Raw genomic sequence first — 13,300 nt, forward strand, 5'->3', positions numbered from 1 at the left:
GCGCCGCCAGGGGGCGCCCGGGGAGTGCCGGCCCCGACCCTGCGAGGGGTTTCTGGGAAATGCAGTCTCCGGAGCCAGAGGGGAGGGGCGGGACGGAGAGAAGAGAAGGGACAGAACCTAGAGCTACTGGGAGTTGTAGTTCTTTGTAGGCTTTGACGTGACTGGTGGAGAAAGTTTCCAGACTTCTAGAGCTGAAAGTGAAAGTGAAGTCGCGCAGTCGTGTCCGACTCTTTGCGACCCAGTGGACTGTAGCCTACCAGGCTCTTCCGTCCATGGGATTTTCCAGGCAAGAATACTGGAGTGAGTTGCCATTTCCTTCCCCAGGAGATCTTCCCGACTCAGGAATTGAACCCGGGTTTCCCCCATTGTAGGCAGACGTCTGAGCCACCAGGGAAGTCCAAAGGAACCGTTTCTGGGGTGGGTACTTTTTGTTTTCTCCAAAGTTGAAAAATAATTGCTTACATACCCTATTGTTCATAGCTTTCCCATGTTAATTTTGTGGGAAATCCAAGTGATAGTATATTTCTAAATTTAAGTGTATTTTTAATGGCACTAAAACATATACAAAACTGAATCTGAATATTATTCACCCTTAAGAAGGAATGAAATTCTGGTGTGTGCTATGATATGGGTTAAATGTGAAGACATTGTGCTAAGTGAGATAAGCCAGACATAGAAGGTCAAATATTTAATAGTCCTGCTTATATGAAGTACCTACAGCAGTCAGATTCATGGAGCTAAAATGTGGTTCTATCAGAACAGTGTTGTCAGGGGCTGAGGGGAGTGGGGATTTGTTGCTCAACAGATACAGTTTCAGTATTTCTTGTTCAGTCGCTCAGTCGTGTCCGACTCTTTATGACCCCATGGACTGCAGCATGCCAGGCTTCCCTGTCCATCACCATCTCCCGGAGCTTGCTCATACTCATGACCATTGAGTCAGTGATGCCATCCAACCATCTCATCATCTGTTGCCCCCTTCTCCTCCTGCTTCAATCTTTCCCAGCATCTGCTAAGTCACTTCAGTCGTGTCCGACTCTGTGTGACCCCATAGACGGCAGCCCACCAGGCTCTGCCATCCCTGGGATTCTCCAGGCAAGAACACTGGAGTGGGTTACCATTTCCTTCTCCAATGCATGAAAGAGAAAAGTGAAAGGGAAGTATCTCAGTCGTGTCTGACTCTTCGCGACCCCATGGACTGAAGCCTACCAGGCTCCTCCGTCCATGGGATTTTCCAGGCAAGAGTACTGGAGTGGGTTGCCATCGCCTTCTCCTTCCCAGCATCAGGGTCTTTCTAATGAGTCAACTCTTTGCATCAGGTGGCCAAAGCATTGGAGCTTCAGCGTTAGTCCTTCCAATGAATGTTCGGGATTGATTTCCTTTAAGATTGACTGGTTTGATCTCCTTGCAGTCCAAGGGACTCACAAGAGTCTTCTCCAACACCACAGTTCAAAAGCACATCAATTCTTTGGAGCCCAGCCTTCTTTATGGTCCAACTCTCACATCCATCCATGACTATTGGAAGAACCATAGCTTTGACTAGACAGACCTTTGTTGGCAAAGTAATGTCTCTGCTTTTTAATATGCTGCCTAGGTTTGTCATAGCTTTTAGTTGTAGAGATGAGTAGTGGTGATAGTTTCACAATAATGTGAGTTTACTCAGTGTCACTGAACCTTACACTTAAAAATGATTAAAGTGCTAATTTTTATGTAATACATATTTTGCCACAGGGAAAAAATTTTAACCTGCATGTTTCCATATTTTTATTTTTTTCTACCCTCAAAAAGTTTCCTTACTTTTGTTTTATATGGCTTTCCAGAGAGTTTACATCTCTTGTTGAACTCTCAACAAGAGGCACAGCCCTCTCTCTCTAAAATCCTAATGTGTTCCAGTGGCTTACAAAAAAATGGGCATCAAAATATTCATTCTTGAGATTTGATGAAATACAGTTCCTATTTTAAGGCAAGAAAACTGCTTGGGAATTCCCCAGTGGTACAGTGGTTAGGATTGTGAGCTTTCACTGCCAAGGACCTGGGTTTAATCCCTGGCCTAGGAACTAAGATCCTGAAAGTCTTTTTTTGTCCACGTCTCATGGCGTGCCAGATTTTAGTTCCCTGTTATTGTTGTTACTCAGTTGTGTCTGACTCTTTGTGACCCCGTGGTCTAAAGCACAGGCTCCTCTGTCCTTCACGATTTCCTGGAATTTGCTCAAATTCATGTCCATTGAGTTGGTGATGCTATTTAACCATCTCATCTTCTGCCGCCCCCTTCTCCTTTTGTCTTCAGTCTTTTTCAGCATCAGGATCTTGTCCAATGAGTTAGCTCTTGGCATCAGGCGGCCAAAGTATTGGAGCTTCGACTTTAGCATCAGTCCTTCCAATGAATATTCAAGGTTGATTTCCTTGAATCTGGTTTGATCTCTTTGCAGTCCAAAGGACTCTCAAGTCTTTTCCAGTACTACAATTCAAAAACATCTTTTCTTCAGCACTCAACCTTCCTTATGGTCCAACTCTTACAGTCATGTGTTTCCCAGGTGGTGCTTGTGGTAAAGAATCTGCCTGCCAATACAGGAGATGTGGGAGCCATGGGTTTGCTCCCTGGGTCAGGAAGATCCATGGAGGAGGGAATGGCTACCCATTCCAGTATTCTTGCCTGGAGAATTCCATGGACATGGACAGAGGAGCCTGGCAGGCTACAGTCCATGTGGTTCTAAAGAGTCAGACATGACTGAGCAACTAACACTTTCACTTTAGTTCTCTGACCAGGGATCAAACCGGTACCCTCTGCAGTGGAAGCACAAAGTCGTAACTGCTGGACACCAGGGAAGTCCGGTGGCCTCTTCTCTTCCCTCTTGTGTTCAGTCTGTGTCTGCATTATGAGTTAACCAGATCTTTACCATGTCAGAAATAGCTGCTCAACCATACATTTTTTGTCTTCTGACACCAGCCTTGTAATTCCTTAGAAGATTACATTTCTTTCTCAGTCCTGTAAGGCATTAGAATGACTCACCACTCACCTTATGCATGCAGATATCTTTGGCAAACTTTATGTGCAATACCAATATATTATTCCCTTAGAGCTAGCGATTGCAGTAGGACAGACTAAGTCAGATGACCTGCAGAGATGCCTAATGAAACTTCTTAGCTTAAATGCTTACTTATGACCTAATTAATATTACTAGCTATCTTACTTGTATTCTGCCTATTTTACAAGATTACTGTTTATTCCATTACCAAATGTGTGACTAAGCTGCCACTGAAAATAGTGACAACTAGGCAACTTGAAACAATTGACCAAATATATACTTCTATAAGATAAAAAAATTATAAAAAAAAAATCAAAAATAGTATAGCATAACTCTATATATGAAAGAAACAAGAGGGAAACATTATCTAGGCCATAACAGACTAGTAAGACAGATGGTCCAGAGGCTTTTGGATACTGTTAACAGGGGCCTAGTCCAGTAACAGCACCTTGACTGGCCCATCAGTGAATTCCTTGCCTGACTTGGGAATGAACAGCCTTCTTTATGGTCCAACTCTCACCTCCATACATGACTACTGAAAAAACCATAACTATACGCACCTTCGTCAGAGAAGGCAATGGCAACCCACTCCAGTACTCTTGCCTGGAAAATACCATGGACGGAGGAGCCTGGTAGGCTGTAGTCCATGGGGTCACGAAGAGTTGGACACTTACTGAGCGACTTCACTTTTACTTTCATGCATTGGAGAAGGAAATGGCAATCCACTCCAGTGCTCTTGCCTGGAGAATCCCAGGGATGGCGGAGCCTGGTGGGCTGCCGTCTGTGGGGTCGCACAGAGTCGGACACGACTGAAGTGACTTAGCATCAGCAGCAGCAGCATATGCACCTTTGTAGAGGACTGGAAAATAAAGGATGTTGCCCACTACCCAGTTCTATAAGAATAAGTCATTAGCCACTGCTGTCAGAGACCTACAGTACATCCAGAAAGGAATTCAGGATAAGGATGAGGTATTTTGTGCTCTGGGAAAACTGGGAGAACTGGCCCTTAGTTCCAAATTTTCAGGAGAAAATTTTATGAACTCAGTTTCTTGCATCTTCCCCTAGTTAGACAAGTACTAAAACTGTACCCCTTGGTCAAAAATCACATAAGTTCTAGCCTTCCCCCTTAGCTCTTTGGAACAGTCCTCAGAGCTTTCTGAAAGACTGTCTCCACCTTACAATTCCTAGATGGGTTCGAATAAAATTTTCCAGTTCTTTCTTAGATTGACTGTTGATTAATTTGTTTTTATTGACAACTTCATCCTCAGGAATTGTTATTGCTAAGTCGCTTCAGTCGTGTCTGACTCTGTGTGATCCCATAGATGGCAGCCCACCAAGCTCCCCTGTCCCTGGGATTCTCCAGGCATGAACACTGGAGTGGGTTGCCATTTCCTTCTCCACATCCTCAGGAATAAAGGTGTTTAAATCATTGTGGGAGAGTGGTGGTCAGCAGCTGCAAACCTGAGACCCAAACCATGGCAACTTTTAAAACCTAGCACAGTTTTTGCTGTTCTTTGTGTTCGTTTCCCTGTATTGTTCCCTCTAGTGATTAAAGGTGAAGCTCTCAGGAGAGGCTGGGGTCTTATTTTGGGAGTAAGCAGCAAAGCAGTGGGTAGCTAGGGCAACAACAGCCGGCTTTCAGTAAAGGAAGCCCAGGGGATAAAGCAGCGTGAGTGTTGAAGAGGAAAGGAAAAAAAGTCAAGTCCTTGGGTCCGGTGCTAGGGACAGAGAACAGGGGCTGGCCTTGGCTGGAAAAGAGGTGGATGGCCCATGTCTAGACAGGAAGCCCCCAAGTTAGGCCACGGTCCTTTCAAAGATACGTCTTCAAAGTAATGTCTCCAGATTGAGAAGACAGAACAAAAAACTCTGGGACACTAGGTAAATTAGAATTTCAGATAAACAACAAATAAATTTTGTAATATAACTATCTTATCTAGTAATTCTACTTCAAAGGCTGGTTCTCTGAGGAAAGTCACTCTTTTATTTTCATGCTTTCTTTTTCACTCCTTATCACCTTGAGTTAGCAATTTTTTTTTTTTTTGAGTTAGCTGTTATATCTCATGAGGACATTGTAATCAACCTCCTGACTGATCTTCTTGCTTCTAGTCTCTCTACCTTCCAGGTCAGCCTGCACTCAATATCAGTCAGATTACATAATAAGCCTGCTCAGGGAAAATAAGTGCTGAAAGGGACTTTAGAATCCATGTTTTCTTGATTCCTTGGACAGCTCTGTGAAGGAGACTGGGCAAGAGTCTTCCAGAAACCCTGACGTTTGATAACAGGTTGAAAGCTGGTGCTGGTTCAATTATTCATATTCTAAACACTTATCAAATTCCAGGGATAGTGGCACTCAGTTCTCCCCTCAAACCGCACTTCTCCCCACCTGTGCCCACGTCACAGTGGTGATCTCCTAGTCCTTGGCTTTCCCCCAGAGGCTGAAGGAAACGCAAGTCATAAAAACGCCCCGTTTCTTCTGTTCCTGAGCTCCCAGCCCCTTGTTGCTCAGTCGCTCAGTCGTGTCTGACTCCTTGTGACCCCACGGACTGCAGCACACAGGCTTCCTGTCCTTCACCATCTCCTGGGGCTTGCTCAGATTCATGTCCATTGAGTCCGTGATGCCATCCAACCATCCTCTGTCGTCCCCTTCTCCTCCTGCCTTCAATCTTTCCTAGCATCGGGGTCTTTTCCAATGAGTCAGCTCTTCGCATCACGTGGCCAAAGTATTGGAGCGTAAACTTCAGCGTCCGTCCTTCCAATGAATATTCAGGGTTGATTTCCTTTAGGATTGACTTGAATCCTAAAGAACTGACTTTCCTTTCGGATTGGTTTGAACTTGCATCCGTGGACAGTGCTTAGGTTGCCTTGTCCCCTCTTGCTGGATAGCTGCAGATGGTTCTGGGGGTACGTCCATAAGAAATCTCTGCACCAGGCTATGCTGAGTGCTGCTGTGGCTCAGGCAGTACAGCCATTGTCAAATCCAAGTTTGTGTGCCTGATGAACAGTGAGGCTGAAACTTCACAAGTTTGGGAGTTTATTGCAGGGCCATGCGAGAAGAACAGGATGGCTCATTCTCAAAAGACCTGAACTTCCCAAAGGGTCTCAGGGAAGAGTTTTTAAGGAGAAGGTGGGTGAAGGGAGTTTTGGGTTGTGCACAGTTCTCTGATTGGTTGATCATGAGGTAATAGGGTAGTGTCTCAGGGGTTAACATATCAGTCATCATGCTCTAGTTGGTCTTGTGACTACAGTCTCATAGTCATCAAGCAATTAATTTTTTCCATTTGGTGGGAATCTTGGCATCTGTAAAACAGCTCAGGAAATTTCCATCAGATACTTTTATCTAGGCATTTCAGGGAGAAACTTAAGATTCTGTGATTACCATATGGCTGACTTACTGTTTAAATTCTTACCAGTTCTCCTGGCCCAACTCTTTTCACTCAATTCTTTTATTTTTTTTTTTAATGTTTAGAGTTGTTGTACTATTTATTTATTTATTTTGGCCATGCTACATGGATTGCAAGATCTTAGTTCCCTAACCAGGGATTGAACTTGTGCCCTTGGCATTAAAAGTACAGAGTCCTAAGGAATTGCCTGCCAGGGAATTCCTTCACTCAATTCTTGAGCCAGGATTTTGTGACCCAGGATTTTGTGACTGGGAGACTACAACTTTTACAAGGAAGAGGCAGGCAGAGGAATTAGTGGGCAGGGTCTGGCAAGAGTAGGTCCTACGAGGTCTTGTTTTATTGTTCATTACAGTGTCCTCTTCCTGGCAAGCTCAGGCTTCAGTAGCTGTGGAACCTGGGCTATAGAACCCAGGACACCTGCATGTAAATCAAATGTTTTTCTATCATAGGCATTGTTGTATGCTAGTTTTAAAAATCAGTCCAGTTGTTGGGTGTGTGGTCAGTTACCTTCCCAGGTGGTTCAGTAGGTAAAGAATCCGCCTGCAATGCAGTAGACTTGGGTTCAATCCCTGGGTCAGGAAGATCCCCAGGAGGAGGGCATGGCAACCCATTCCAGTATTCTTGCCTGGAGAATCCCATGGAGAGAGGAGCCTGGCAGAATACAATCCATAGGGATGCAAAGAATCACACATGACTGAAGCGACTGAGCACAAGCATGGGCTCGAGAGCACAGGCTCAGTAGCTGTCATCTGCACGGGCTTAGTTCCCTGCAGCATGTGGGATCTTCTTGGACCAGGGATCGAACCTGTGATCGACCTGGGATAGAATCTCCTGCATTGGCAGGCGGATTCTTTACTGCTGAGCCACCAGGGAAGCCCTAGCACTTTTCTATGTATGAAAAGAAGCAAGAGTCTGGGCTTGTTAAAATAATTCCTTTGAGGGACTTCCCAGCAGACCAGTGGTTAAGACTCTACACTTCTACTGCAGGGAGCATGGGTTCCATTCCTGGTTGGGGAACTAAGATGCCATGGGGCAGGAGGGCAGTCAAAAAACAAAAAAAGGTGGAAACTATTCCCATGCTCTTTAGTTATCAAAGGATAGGGCCAATATCCTGTTTTTCTCCATCCCGAATCCCCTCACCGTGCATCCTTGGGGCAGCTGCAGTGGCTGAGAGCTCGATGGCTAGCCTCAACATCACTTGCTTACTGAAAAGGCAGGGCATTCTTGGTCCACAGCAGGTTAAGGGCTGTCCTATAAATGCCACCAGCAAGCCCCACCCAAATCTTTCCACTTTAGACACCAGCCTCCAGGCTAGCTCAGGCTTACCTATACTTTTGCCAGACTGGCTCTAAGTCAGAGATTCCCATGACCCTCTCCTGGCGAAACTCAGATTTGGCTGCTTGCCACTCAAAAGCCAACATTAGAGACAAGTGATGGTAGGAATGGAAAGCTTGCTTTATTTTGGTGGCTGGCAACTTGGGGAGATGGCGAACTCGCATCCAAGAACTAACTCAGAGGATTCTGGTTTGACCGTGAAGGTTTTTAAAGGGAAAATCGTTTGGGGAGGGGTTCGGAGTCTTCATTCTGCTGTGTGTGGACTTTCTTCTAATTGCTTGGTGGTGGTAGTGCGGTGTTCCTAGAATCTTGTGCTCAGCTTGAAGTCCCCATTCTCCACTTGGATGCGGGCCTTAGTTCCTGCTGAAAAACTCAAACGTATTTTGTTGGAAAGAGTGTGAAGCTTCCACGCCCTCTCCAGGCATGACATTGTCCCCAAATCTCCATGTGCTCATCAGCTGTAAACTCTTAGAACCAAGAGAGCTTCTGGTTTTTAGGAAATTTTCAGTACATACACGTGAATCATCGGCCTTTGGTGATTAATAGGCAACCTGCAGCCCTTCTCCCTTCCATGGAGGCTGGGGAGTGGGACTGAAAGTCCCATCCCTCTAATTACCAGGTTGGTTCTCCTGGTAACCAACCACTATCCTTTTGTTGTTCAGTCGCTCAGTTGTATCTGATTCTTTTCTACCTCAGGGACTGCAGCACGTCTGGCTTCCCTGTCCAGTCGAAACCACTTCATTAACAAAACTCAATCTCCAGCCCATCTCCCCTCCCCAGAGGTCTGGGGAAGGGAATGAAAGTTCCAAGGTTTTAATGATTTGACTGATTGCCCTGGCAACCAGCCCCAGTCCACCCCCTTAGACTTTCAAAAAGCCACCTATTTAACATAAAAAAAAAGACATCTTTATTAGTCTTTATTGTTGTTTTTCAGTCCCTCAGTTGTGTCCAGCTTCCCTGTCCTTCACCATCTCCTGGAGCTTGCTCAAACTCATGTCCATCGAGTCAGTGCTGCCATCCAGGCATCGCATCCTCTGTCATCCCCTTCTCCTCCTGTCTGCAATCTTTCCCAGCATCAGGGTCTCTTCTAATGGGTTGGCTCTTCTCATCAGGTGGCGAAAGTATTGGAGTTTCAGCTTCAGCATCAGTCCTTCCAATGAATATTCAGGACTGGTTTGATCTCCTTGCAGTCCAAGGGTTTTCTCCAACACCACAGTTCAAAAGCACCAATTCTTCAGTGTTCAGCCTTCTTTACGGTCCAACTCTCACATCCATACATGACTACTGGAGAAACCATAGCTTTGACTAGATGGACCTTTGTCAGCAAAGTGATGTCTCTGCTTTTTAATATGCTGACTAGGTTGGTCATAGCTTTTCTTCCAAGGAGCGTCTTTTAATTTCACGGCTGAAGTCACCATCTGCAGTGATTTTGGAGCCCAAGAAAATATAGTCTCTCACTGTTTCCATTCTTTCCCCATCTATTGGCCATGAAGTGATGGGACCGGATGCCATGATCTTAGTTTTCTTAATGTTGAGTTTTAAGCCAACTTTTTTACTCTCCTCTTTTACTTTCATCAAGAGGCTCTTTAGTTCTTTCCTTTCTGCCTAAGGGTGGTATCATCTGCATATCTGAGGTTATTGATATTTCTCCTGGCAGTTTTGATTCCAGCTTGTGCTTCATCCAGCCCGGCATTTTGTATGATGTACTCTGCATATATAAACAGGGTGACAATATCCAGCCTCGAAGTACTCCTTTCCCAATTTGGAACCAGCCCATTGTTCTGTGTCCAGTTCTAACTGTTGCTTCTTGACCTTTATACAGGTTTCTCAGGAGGCAGGTAAGGTGGTCTGGTATTCCCATCTCTTTAAGAATTTTCCACTATTTGTTGTGATCCACACAGTCAAAAGCTTTATCATCGTCACAGGAAATACTAAGGACTTTAGGATCTTGTGGCAGGAACTGGGACTGATGACCAAATATATAATATTTTTTGTGTAAATTCCATCATAGCACTCTTGTTTAGTTGCTAAGTCATGTCCAACTCTTGCAGGACCAAATGGACAAGAAGCAAAAGTTAGAACTGGACATGAAACAATGGACTAGCTCAAAATTGGGAAAGGAGTATGACAAAGCTTTTCGTACTGTTCATGAGATTTTCGAGAATAGCTATGACAAACCTAGACAGCATATTAAAAAGCAGGGACATCACTTTGCTGACAAAGGTCCATCTAGTCAAATCTATGATTTTTTTCAGTGGTCATGTATGGATGTGAGAGTTGGACCATAAAGAATGCTGAGCACTGAAGAACTGGTGCTTTTGAACTGTGGTGTTGGAGAAGACTCTTGAGAGTCCCTTGGACTGCAAGGAGATCCAACCAGTCAATCCTAAAGGAAATCAGTTCTGAATATTCTTTGGAAGGATTGATGCTGAAGCTGAAACTCCAATACTCTGGCCACCTGATGAGAAGAACCAACTCATCAGGTTCATGATGATGCTGGGAAAGATTGAAGGAGGGAGGAGAAGGGGAGGTCAGAGGATGAGAAGGTTGGATGGCATCACTGACTCATCACTTGCTCATGAGTTTGAGCAAGCTCTGGGAGTTGGTGATGGACATGGAAGCCTGGCATGCTGCAGTCCATGGGGTCGAAATGAGTAGGACAGGACTGAGTGGCCTAACACATACTCTTACCCCCACTACCCGCATCCAAGCTCGCTCTGCTTGCTGATAAATCTGAGAGACTAGGGGTTAAGACAAGGAAGGGACTTTATCTGGGGAACTGACTGAGAAGATGGGAGGCTAGGGCCTCAAAATAACCATCTTGTCGAGGTCTGGATGCCAGGATCTTTTGTAGACTTAGAGAGAAAGAAGCAAAGTCAAAGAGAGAAGGCAAGTCAAAGGCAGAAGAGAGAGGGAGAGGCAGTGGGGAAGTAAAGTGAAAGGGTCTTCAGTCTTGCAAAACATCTCCAAGGGCATGACCAGTTTATGGAAGGGCTGTGTTAATCTCTTCTGTTCACAGGTGGGCAAGGTCAGATTAAGAAGAGGTGGCAAGAATACACAGAAGAACTATATAAAAAAGATCATGACCCAGATAACCACAATCACTCAAGGTGATCACTCACCTAGAGCCAGACATCCTGGAATGTGAAGTCAAGTGGGCCTTAGGAAGCATCACTATGAACAAAGCTGTGGAGGTGATGGAATTCCAGTTGAGCTATTTCAAATCCTAAAAGATGATACTGTTAAAGTGCTACAGTCAATATGCCAGCAAATTTGGAAAACTCAGCAGTGGCCACAGGACTGGAAAAGGTGTTTTCATTCCAATCCCAAAGAAAGGCAATGCCAAAGAATGTTCAAGCTACCACACAATTGCACTCATCTCACACGCTAGGAAAGTAATTCTCCAAGCCAGGCTTCAACGGTATGCGAACCATGAACTTCCAGATGTTCAAGCTGGTTTTAGAAAAGGCAGAGGAACCAGAGATCAAATTGCCAACATTGCTTGGATCATTAAAAAAACAAGAGTTCCAGAAAAACATCTACTTCTGCTTTACTGACTACACCAAAGTCTTTGACTGGGTGGATCACAACAAACTGTGAAAAATTCTTCAAGAGATGGGAATACTGAAGGAGGAAACAGACAGAGCTGGACTCCATCTTAGGCCAGGCTGCGAACATTAGGCTACACGCATGGTCAGCCTCCCAGTGGACTCTGAACTTGGTGCCTGGTGTCTATAGAAATGGCATAACAATGGAAAACCAGACCCCCCCTCCCCCCATAAAAGAGCCTCAGGACTTGTACTTGGACTCTCAGTTGCCTAAAAGAATATGCTAATTATCTCTGTAACAGAAGAAAGTGGTAAATTCCATTATGTTTATTGGGATATGACCACAGGCCTATTGATAAATGTCCACTGTTTATCTAGTCTTGTGACACATGAATCATGGGTTAACTTTGATCGTATCTCTCTCTTACCTTGTCCAGACTAGTTTCAAGGAATTTGGGGAGGTGGGTTTGAGCAAATACACTTAGGGTGTGTAAGGTGTTCACAAAAACTGGTTGGGGTCCTTGGCTAAGAGGAGACTCTGCCTTGGGCCCGCCAATGTAATAAACTGCACTGCACTATCTGCATTGTCCTTCTGAGTGAGTTTGTTTCCTGGAACGGATGGCTACAACACAGCCATGAAATTAAAAGACGCTTGCTCCTTAGAAGAAAAGCTATGACCAACCTAGACAGCATATTAAAAAGCAGAGATATCACTTTGCTGACAAAGGTCCATCTGGTCAAAGTTTTGGTTTTTCCAGTAGTCATGTATGGATGTGAGATTTGGACTATACTTGAGAGTCCATTGGACAGCAAGAAGATCCAACCAGTCAATCCTAAAGGAAATCAGTCCTGAATATTCATTGGAAGGACTGATGCTGAAGCTGAAACTCCAATACTTTGGCCACCTGTTGTGAAGAACTGACTCATTGGAAAATACTCTGATGTTGGGATAAGATTGAAGGCAGGAGAAGGGGATGACAGAGCATGAGATGGTTGGATGGCATCACTAACTCGATGGACATGAGTTTGAGCAAGCTCTGGGAGTTGGTGATGGACAGGGAGGCCTGTTGTGCTGCAGTCCATGGGGTTGCAAGGAATTGGACATGACTGGGTGACTGAACTGAAGGTCAAATTCTCTCTCTAGGAGCTGAACAAAGGCCCTTTAGTACACTCAGGCAGAGGGGCAGGGTCCTTTGAGGCAAGCTATTATGTATGATTGTAACAACAAAAGCAATGAAAACCAAGTCAAAGAAGCACTTCCCAACTTGGAGTCAGAATTGGCTTTCTCTCTGCAGCACCCCCTACCACATGTTTCAAAGAATCAATTCTGACTCTATGTTGAAACTATTTCTTTGACTTGCTTTTTGTTTCTGTGGTTATAGTCACACACAGTGTCATGCCTCAGAGGATCCTGCTCCTCTGCCTGAGTGTACTAAAGGGCCTTTGTTCAGCTCATCGAGAGATACTCTGACCCTGCTCACCTGTGAATGGCTACAAAAAGGAGAGATTAACACACCCTTTCTAAAGCCTGACCATTCTAGATCTTTTGCAAGGTTGAAGACTTTCTTACTTTACTTCCTCAGGGCCTCTCCCTCTCTAGTCTGCCTTTTGACTTTAGCTCCTCACAACTTCCATCTTTGGTTCTATAAAAGCCTGGCATTCAGACCCTGACAAGATGGTCATTTTGAGACATTAATCTACCATTTTCTTGGTCAGCCGACTTTCTGATTGAAGTAATATTCCTTGCCTCAACACCTTGTCTCTTGGGTTCGTTGGCCTGTTGTCTGGCGAGCAGAGTGAGTTTGGACTTGGTAACCCATAGATGTGTTTAAATCTTAAACTGATAGTCACCTTACACTAAAAGGTAAAGAAATCAATCCAAGACTAAAGGGGGAATCAAGAGAATCCTTTAAAGAGGTTTCATGGTACCATAGATACCCCAGGTCTACTGGTCTGCTCACACAGTAAGAGGCCCTGTCTGGTGGTTGGTGGT

The 13,300-nt window shown here is 44.8% G+C and overlaps 1 long non-coding RNA gene across 1 annotated transcript; it reads left to right on the forward strand.

Annotated features, from left to right (window-relative positions):
- The first annotated feature begins 85 nt into the window (after positions 1-85).
- LOC133240776 (uncharacterized) lies at positions 86-11,887 on the forward strand. Its single transcript, XR_009734381.1, has 2 exons — positions 86-417; positions 10,779-11,887. It is a non-coding gene; the product is annotated as an uncharacterized LOC133240776 (long non-coding RNA).
- The last annotated feature ends 1,413 nt before the right edge of the window (positions 11,888-13,300 follow it).

The sequence above is a fragment of the Bos javanicus genome, chromosome 3 (assembly GCF_032452875.1).
Source record: "Bos javanicus breed banteng chromosome 3, ARS-OSU_banteng_1.0, whole genome shotgun sequence".
Lineage (NCBI taxonomy): Eukaryota > Metazoa > Chordata > Mammalia > Artiodactyla > Bovidae > Bos > Bos javanicus.